At 46.9% G+C, this 7226-nt stretch overlaps 1 protein-coding gene across 2 annotated transcripts in view; it reads left to right on the forward strand.

The window, feature by feature from the left end:
• Positions 1-7226, forward strand: part of C1H1orf210 (chromosome 1 C1orf210 homolog) — a 71901-nt gene that overhangs the window by 21063 nt on the left and 43612 nt on the right. For both annotated transcript variants that reach the window (XM_077960679.1, XM_077960678.1), the window contains one exon: positions 265-360. The gene's annotated coding sequence lies outside the window, so the exon portion shown is untranslated. The remainder of the gene's footprint in view (positions 1-264; positions 361-7226) is intronic.

A 7226-nucleotide genomic window follows, 5' to 3' on the forward strand; every position in this document is an offset into this window, starting at 1 on the left:
CAGGGGAGGGAGAGTGGGCAGGAGGGAAGGAGGAATTTGAAAGAGAGGACACAGGCCTTTTGGTGGGAGGGAGATGGGGGTTGTATATTTGACCGTGTACCAAAAGGCAAGTCAGCCTCTGTATCTATGTTAATGATTATAGAATGGTATAACAGCATCAGAATAGCAGCCTTTACTGAGTACTAACTATGCTGCCATGTGTTAAGCACTTTATATCCATTCACTTAGACAGTCCTCACAATAGTCTTGTTATTTCCATTATAGAGATGAGGAAACGGAGATGTAGAGAAGTTAAGGATTTGCCCAAGATTACATATGTACTAAGACATGAAGCTCAAGAGGTCAACCTTCAGAACCCATGTGAGTAACAACCATGCTGTGCTATGCTCTTAGGAGGCTAATGTGCTGAGAAATGACTGTCTGCCCCACAACATGCCAAATGGTGGGTATTTCCACTTTAATAGTTCTGTGACTTTGTGCATGAATAAACACATTCTCTCTGGAACTGGACATGCCCTCTCCATTATGGGCGGCCTCCACGGCTGCCTCTAATCCCTTGCTACTCAAAGTGTGGTCTACTCAAAGGAGCAACAGCATTAGGTGGACACTTATTAGAAATGCAGAATATTAGGTCCCGCCCCAGGCCTGTTAAAATAGAACCTGCATTTTACCAAAATCCCCAGATGGTTTGAATGTAACTTAAAGTTGGAGAAGCAATAGTCTTCAATACTTTTATCCTGTTTGCTCAGAACCAGTGGGTCGGGCTGGGTGCAGTGGCTCACACTTGTAATACCAGCACTTTGGAAGGTCAAGCTGGGTGGATCCTCTGAGGTCAGGAGTTTGAGACCAGCCTGGCCAGTATGGTGAAACCCCATCTCTACTAAAAATACAAAAAAATTAGCCAGGCGTGGTAGCGCTTGCCTGTAGTCCCAGCTACTCAGAAGACTGAGGCATGAGAATCTCTTAAACTCAGGGGGCAGAGGTTGCAGTGACCCAAGATTGCACCACTGCACTCCAGCCTGGGTGACAGGGCAAGACTGTCTCAAAAAAAAAAAAAAAAGAAAGAAAGAAAAATTCAGTGGATGGCTGGTCTCAGCTCTTCAGCCTGTGCTCATCTCCTGTCACTGAAACCCAAGCCTTCTCCTGGGACTGCTCTGTATATGGATTTTATGCCAATTCTAGGAGCCTTGACTCTTGTGTGGGTGGGGGTGGGGACAGGAGATGAGTTGCGGGGGAGGGCGCATAGCCACATTAACTCCCATTTTTCGCCCCTCAGGCCTTAGCTGGGGCTCCCATTGCTGGCTTTACAGACTAAGTATCCTCAATATCACCTTCCTGTCTTCTTCCTTCTTAATTAATTTTACTAACAGAATTGTGGGAGGTGCTGGAGGAGATGGAACTCCTTCAGCCCTCCTGTGAAGTCTTAGTTTCTCTGGCACCATTTCTCTGCAAGTAGTCCCTGACTCAGATTTGTCTTTAGCTGTACCTGGCTCTCACATTATGGGGACTGATGGTAATGACATTGGATGCCTTCCCCAGTCCCCAGGCAAGGGCTACCCAAACTTCTGTGAGATCAAGTGAGAGGGGAAACACAACTTGAGTGTTCATGCAGTCCCATGGCTTTGATGCTCTGTATATGCTGATGACTTCAAAATGATATCTCTAGCTGTGACTTCTTCCCTGGGCTCCAGATTTGGATCGCCAGCTGCCTACTTGACTTCCCCACTTGCATATCTAAAAGCATCTTATACTTTTAAAAATTTTTTGTAGACGGAGTTTTGCTCTTGTTGCCCAGGCTGGAGTGCAATGGTGCAATCTCAGCTCACTGCAATCTCTGCCTCCCGGGTTCAAGCAATTCTTTTGCCTCAGCCTCCCAAGTAGCTGGGATTACAGGCGCCCACTACCACGCCTGGCTAATTTTTGTATTTTTAGTAGAGACAGGGTTTCGCCATGTTGACCAGGCTGGTCTCGAACTCCTGACCTCAGGTGATCCACCTGCCTTAGCCTCCCAAAGTGCTGGGATTACAGGTGGGAGCCACCACGCCCGGCAAGCATCTTATACTTAAGGTGGTCAAAATAAAACTCTGGATTCTCATTCCCACCTCTAACCCTGTTTATTTGGTTTTCCTCTAGCCTTGCCTACCCCTGTAAATAGCATTACCACCTACTTAGTTGCTTGAACCAACACCCTCCATACTCGTTGATCCCTGTCTCTCTTTTACTCTGCATTCTACATCCAATTAATTAGCAAGTCCTGTCAGACCTTCCTTCAAAATGTATACTGAATCTGAACACATTTAACCACCTCCACCCTTACTGTCCTAGTCCAAGTCTGGGTTACTATAATAGCTTCCTAACTGGTGTCCCACCTCCATTCCCACACTCACCCCCCAGGCTGTCCTCCACACAACACTGTGATATGTTTAAAATGCACATCGGATTTCTTCACTCCCCTCTTAAAATCCTCCAAAGATTTCCCACTTAGAATACCACTCAAATGCCTTCTGATGGCATGCCTGGCCCTGCCTGACCTGGCCGCTGCCTACTTGAATCTTATCTCCTACTTTCTTTCTTCCCTCTCAGCCAGCCACAATCATCTCACTGTGTCTCTCATCTTAATCCTCTTCGTATTCAACCTTTCTGCAACACTTGATAATCTTCATCCTTCCAATGTCACATTCTCCTGGTTTCCTGCTACCTCCTATCACATCCCCACTCAGTTTCCTTCTGTGGTTGCTCTTTCTCTTAAATCTTGCTGCCTCCAGGTGTCCCTGCTCAGCCCTTTCTATTGCCAGAGTGATCGCATGGCTTCAACTCTGTCTACACACTGGTAACTTGCAAGATCTCATCAGTCTCTCGAACTTCAGATTCTCAATTGGACATCTCTATTTGTTGTCCCATAGGCACTTCAAACTCCCCAAGCTCCAAATATAACTAACTCCCATACACCCTTTGGGTCCTCTCTTCAAGCTCTGTTCTGCATCTCTCATGGGCTACCTAGGCTCCTAAGCCTGGAACCTGAGAGTTATCCTCAAACCTTCCTTCTCCCTCTACACCTACATCTAAGTCCTGTGTCTTCTACAGGGAGGCGGTATAATAGCAGTTAAAGGTGCAGAGACTGCAAGGGGCTTGTGTATGACTGTCAGAAAGGGGCTTTCTGAGAGTTGAGAAAGGGGCTCTCTGCTTCTGCATGGGAGGAGGTCCACTCTCTATCCCTGTCATTTTCCCATTTTCTTTTGCTTCCACACAGTTGAAAAAAGTAGTCTTCTCCAGGCCTTGATTCCTTCCTTCCCTCCCTCCCTTCCTTCCTCCCTCCCTCCCTCCCTTCCTTCCTTCCTTCCTTCTCCCCTCCTTTTCTTTTTTTGATGGAGTCTCGCTCTCTCACCCAGGCTGGAGGGCAATAGCACGGTCTCGGCTCACTGCAACCTCCACCTCCCAGGTTCAAGCAATTCTCCTGTCTCAGCCTCCTGAGTAGCTGGGATTACAGGCGCCTGCCACCATGCCTGGCTAATTTTTGTATTTTTAGTAGAGATGGGGTGTCACCATGCTGGCCAGGCTGGTCTCGAACTGTTGACCTCGTGATCCACCTGCCTTGGCCTCCCAAAGTGCTGGGATTACAGGCGTGAGCCACCACGCCTGGCCCAGGCCTTGATTTCTTTAGAATATCAAGCAGGAACTGGGATATCTAGGAGAAAGGAGGCCATATAGGTCTGCCTGCTTTGGTGAAGGAGTTCTGCAGGCTCTTGAAAGTCCAATGCTGCTCAGCAGGCCTAGGCTTTCCTTTTGGGATATAAGGCCAAAGACCTGGCTTATAAAACTGGTACTTGATCTCTGGGTAGCTATCGTTCAGAGAACTCAAGGGGTTGCTGGATGAGGATTGGCTCAGGCTATAGTGTGCTGACAAACTGGCTGGGGTGGGGTAGGGTGTTCTGTTTGGTAACATTTGCTGCTTTTCGTGGTGTAAATACTTCTGTCATGGCCTGTTTCAAGCTACTAACATGATGTCACTGAGCAGTGAGCTGGGAAGATAACTGGCTCTTGGCTCTCGTGAGCCTGTGCCTGTGCACTTGCCCTTTATCTCCCCATGTTTTCAGATTTCCCAACACCTGCTGGTTTTTTTCCAGTTAGAAAATTAGGGACAGGTAGCTTTAGGCACTAGGATTCTCTATCGCCTCATCTCTTTCTCAACATTGCTAGTTGTCTCTCTAGAACGATGGTTCTGGCCGGGCACGGTGACTCACGCCTGTAATCCCAGCACTTTGGGAGGCCGAGGCGGGCGGATCACCTGAGGTCAGGAGTTCAAGACCAGTCTGACCAACATGGAGGAACCCCATCTCTACTAAAAATACAAAATTAGCCGGGCATGGTGGCACATGCCTGTAATCCCAGCTACTCAGGAGGCTGAGGCAGGAGAATCGCTTGAACCCGAGAGGTGGAGGTTGCGGTGAGCTGAGTTTGTGCCATTGCACTCCAGCCTGGGCAACAAGAGTGAAACTCCATCTCAAAATAAACACATAAATAAATAAATAAACAAATAATGATGATTCCATTTATACACTTAGCAGCGTGTTAGGGTGCTGTATTTCCCCCACATCTTTGTCAACTTTTTTGTTTGTTTTTGTTTTGACAGTCTTAACTCTGTCGCCCAGGCAGGAGTGCAGTGTGCGACGCACAGCCCCTGGGAGGAGCCTGAGCTGCCTGCAGGAAATCACCCCTTCCCTGGGGGCGGGAGGGGAATGAATGACTCAGGGCCAACTGGTGGGAGTTCTGTTTTTGTGGTCAGGATGGGCTGTAGGGAGGTTCCTGGGATGAAGTACTCACTGGGTTCGCCTTTCCCAGCTGCCTCCTAATGAGGCTTTTCCTCTGACCTTTTCCATTCTATACCTGGAAACAAGTTTGTGCTACTGGTCTGGTCTTTTGCTCCAAGCCCCACCCAACCCAGGCCATCTCCTGTGAGAATATGGCTGTTGAGTGAAGCAGTGAGAACTGAGGCTATAACAGGTGCGGGCAGGCGAGGCTGAGCATTTAGGACTGTGCTCTGGACCTGCAGTTTGCTGACTTGCGTGTATTGGGGTTCTGGGTCTTCAGTGCTACAGTGGGAATGGGGAGACCTTCTGTTGGGGGAGGGTATCTTTGGGGCCCACAACCTGGTGTGTGATTGATATATTTGTGGTGAATTTGGAAGTGTACTATACCCAAATCTGGCCCTTTCACTGTGCCAGAGAAGCAGCATAGTACTGTGGCTAAGAGAGGGAGCAAGAATATCCAGGTTTAAATATCAGCTCTTGGCCAGGTGCAGTGGCTCACGCCTGTAATCCCAGCACTTTGAGAGGCTTGAGGCAGGAGGATCACTTGAGCCCAGGAGTTTGAGACCAGCCTGGGTAACAAAGGGAGACACCCCTCTCTACAAAAAAATTAAAAAAACAAAAATAGCTGAGCATGGTGGTGCATGCCTGTAGTCCCATCTACTTGGGAGGCTGAGACAAGAGGATTGCTTGAGCCCAGGAGGTTGAGGCTGCAGTGAGCTATGATTGAATCACTGCACTCCAGCCTGGGAGACTAAGCGAGATCCTGTCTTAAAACAAGAACAACAAAAACATCCACAAAAAATCGCTCTGCCCCTTACTAGCTATCAGATTTTAGCCAAGTTACTAGCCTCTCTGGTCCTGTTCTCTGTAAAATCAGAATAATAATGGTACCTACTAATAGGGTTGTTGAAGACTGAATGAATTAATACATGCAAAATGCTTGGAATGGTGCCCAGCAATTAAGTACTATGTAACTATTAGCTGTTTTTATTCTTTTAGTGACTGGTATCACCACCCACCCATCATATAAACAGAAGCTTGGCAGCAATTCTATACTCTTCTCCTTTCAGTCCCATATTCAACCCCTGTCCATTCTTTCTTCGTGTTATTTCTTCCAGTTTGCTACCACCACACCATTGTTTCACTCACACTACTATATATAGTGGTCTTTCACTGATCTCCTTGCCTTCACTTAAAAAATAAACCCAGCTTGGCCAGGCGCGGTGGCTCTTGCCTGTAATCCCAGCACTTTGGGAGGCCAAGGCGGGCAGATCACAAGGTCAGGAGATTGAGACCATCCTAGCTAACACAGCAAAATCCTGTCTCTACTAAAAAAAAAAAAAAAAAAAAAAAAAAAAAAAAAAAAATTAGCCAGGCGTGGTGGTGGGTGTCTGTAGCCCCAGCTACTTGGGAGACTGAGGCAGGAGAATGGTGGGAACCCGGGAGGTGGAGCTTGCAGTGAGCCAAGATCACACCACTGCACTCCAGCCTGGGCGACAGAGCGAGACTCCATCTCAAAAAAACAAATGAATGAACAAACAAAAAACAACCCAGCTTTATTGGGATATATAATTCACACACCGTACAACTCACCCATTTAAAGTGTACAGATCAGTGGTTTTTAGTATATTCACAGATATGTGCAACCACAGTCAAGTTTAGATCATTTTTATCACCTCAAAAAGAAATCCTATACCTTTTACACTCATCCTTTTATCTCCCCAACTTCCTTCTAGTCCTAAGCAACCACTAATCTACTTTCTACCTCTATAGATTTGCCTAGTATGGAAATTTCATATAAATGGAATACGACTACCATATGTTGTCTTTTGTGACTGGCTTCTTTCACTTAGCGTGGTATTTTCAATGTTCATTTACAATATAGCATGCATTAGTATTCCATTCACCGCCCCCCACTCTTTTTTTCTGAGACTGGATCTCACTCCATCGCCTAGGCTGGAGTACAGTGGCACGATCACAGCTCACTGCAGCCTTGACCTCCCAGGCTCAGGTGATCCACTCACCTGAGCTTCCTGAGTAGCTGGGACTACAGGCATGCACCATCACTCCTGGCAAATTTTTGTATTTTTTGTAGAGACAGGGTTTTGCCATGTTGCTCAGGCTGGTCTTGACCTCCTGGGCTTAAGCGATCTGCCTGCCTCAGCCTCCTAAAGTGCTGGGGTTACAGGTACAAGCCATCATGCCCAGCCTTCATTCCCTTTTAATGGCCGAATAATATTCCACTGTATGGATATACCATATACCATTTATCCATTCATCAGATGATGAACATTTGAGTTGTTTCTACTTTTTGGCTATTATGAATAATATTGCTATAAACATCCGTGTACATATTTTTGTGTGTACATGCATTCTCATTTCTCTTGGGCATATATGCCTAGGAGTGGAATTTCTGGG

The sequence above is a fragment of the Macaca mulatta genome, chromosome 1 (assembly GCF_049350105.2).
Source record: "Macaca mulatta isolate MMU2019108-1 chromosome 1, T2T-MMU8v2.0, whole genome shotgun sequence".
NCBI classification, from domain to species: domain Eukaryota; kingdom Metazoa; phylum Chordata; class Mammalia; order Primates; family Cercopithecidae; genus Macaca; species Macaca mulatta.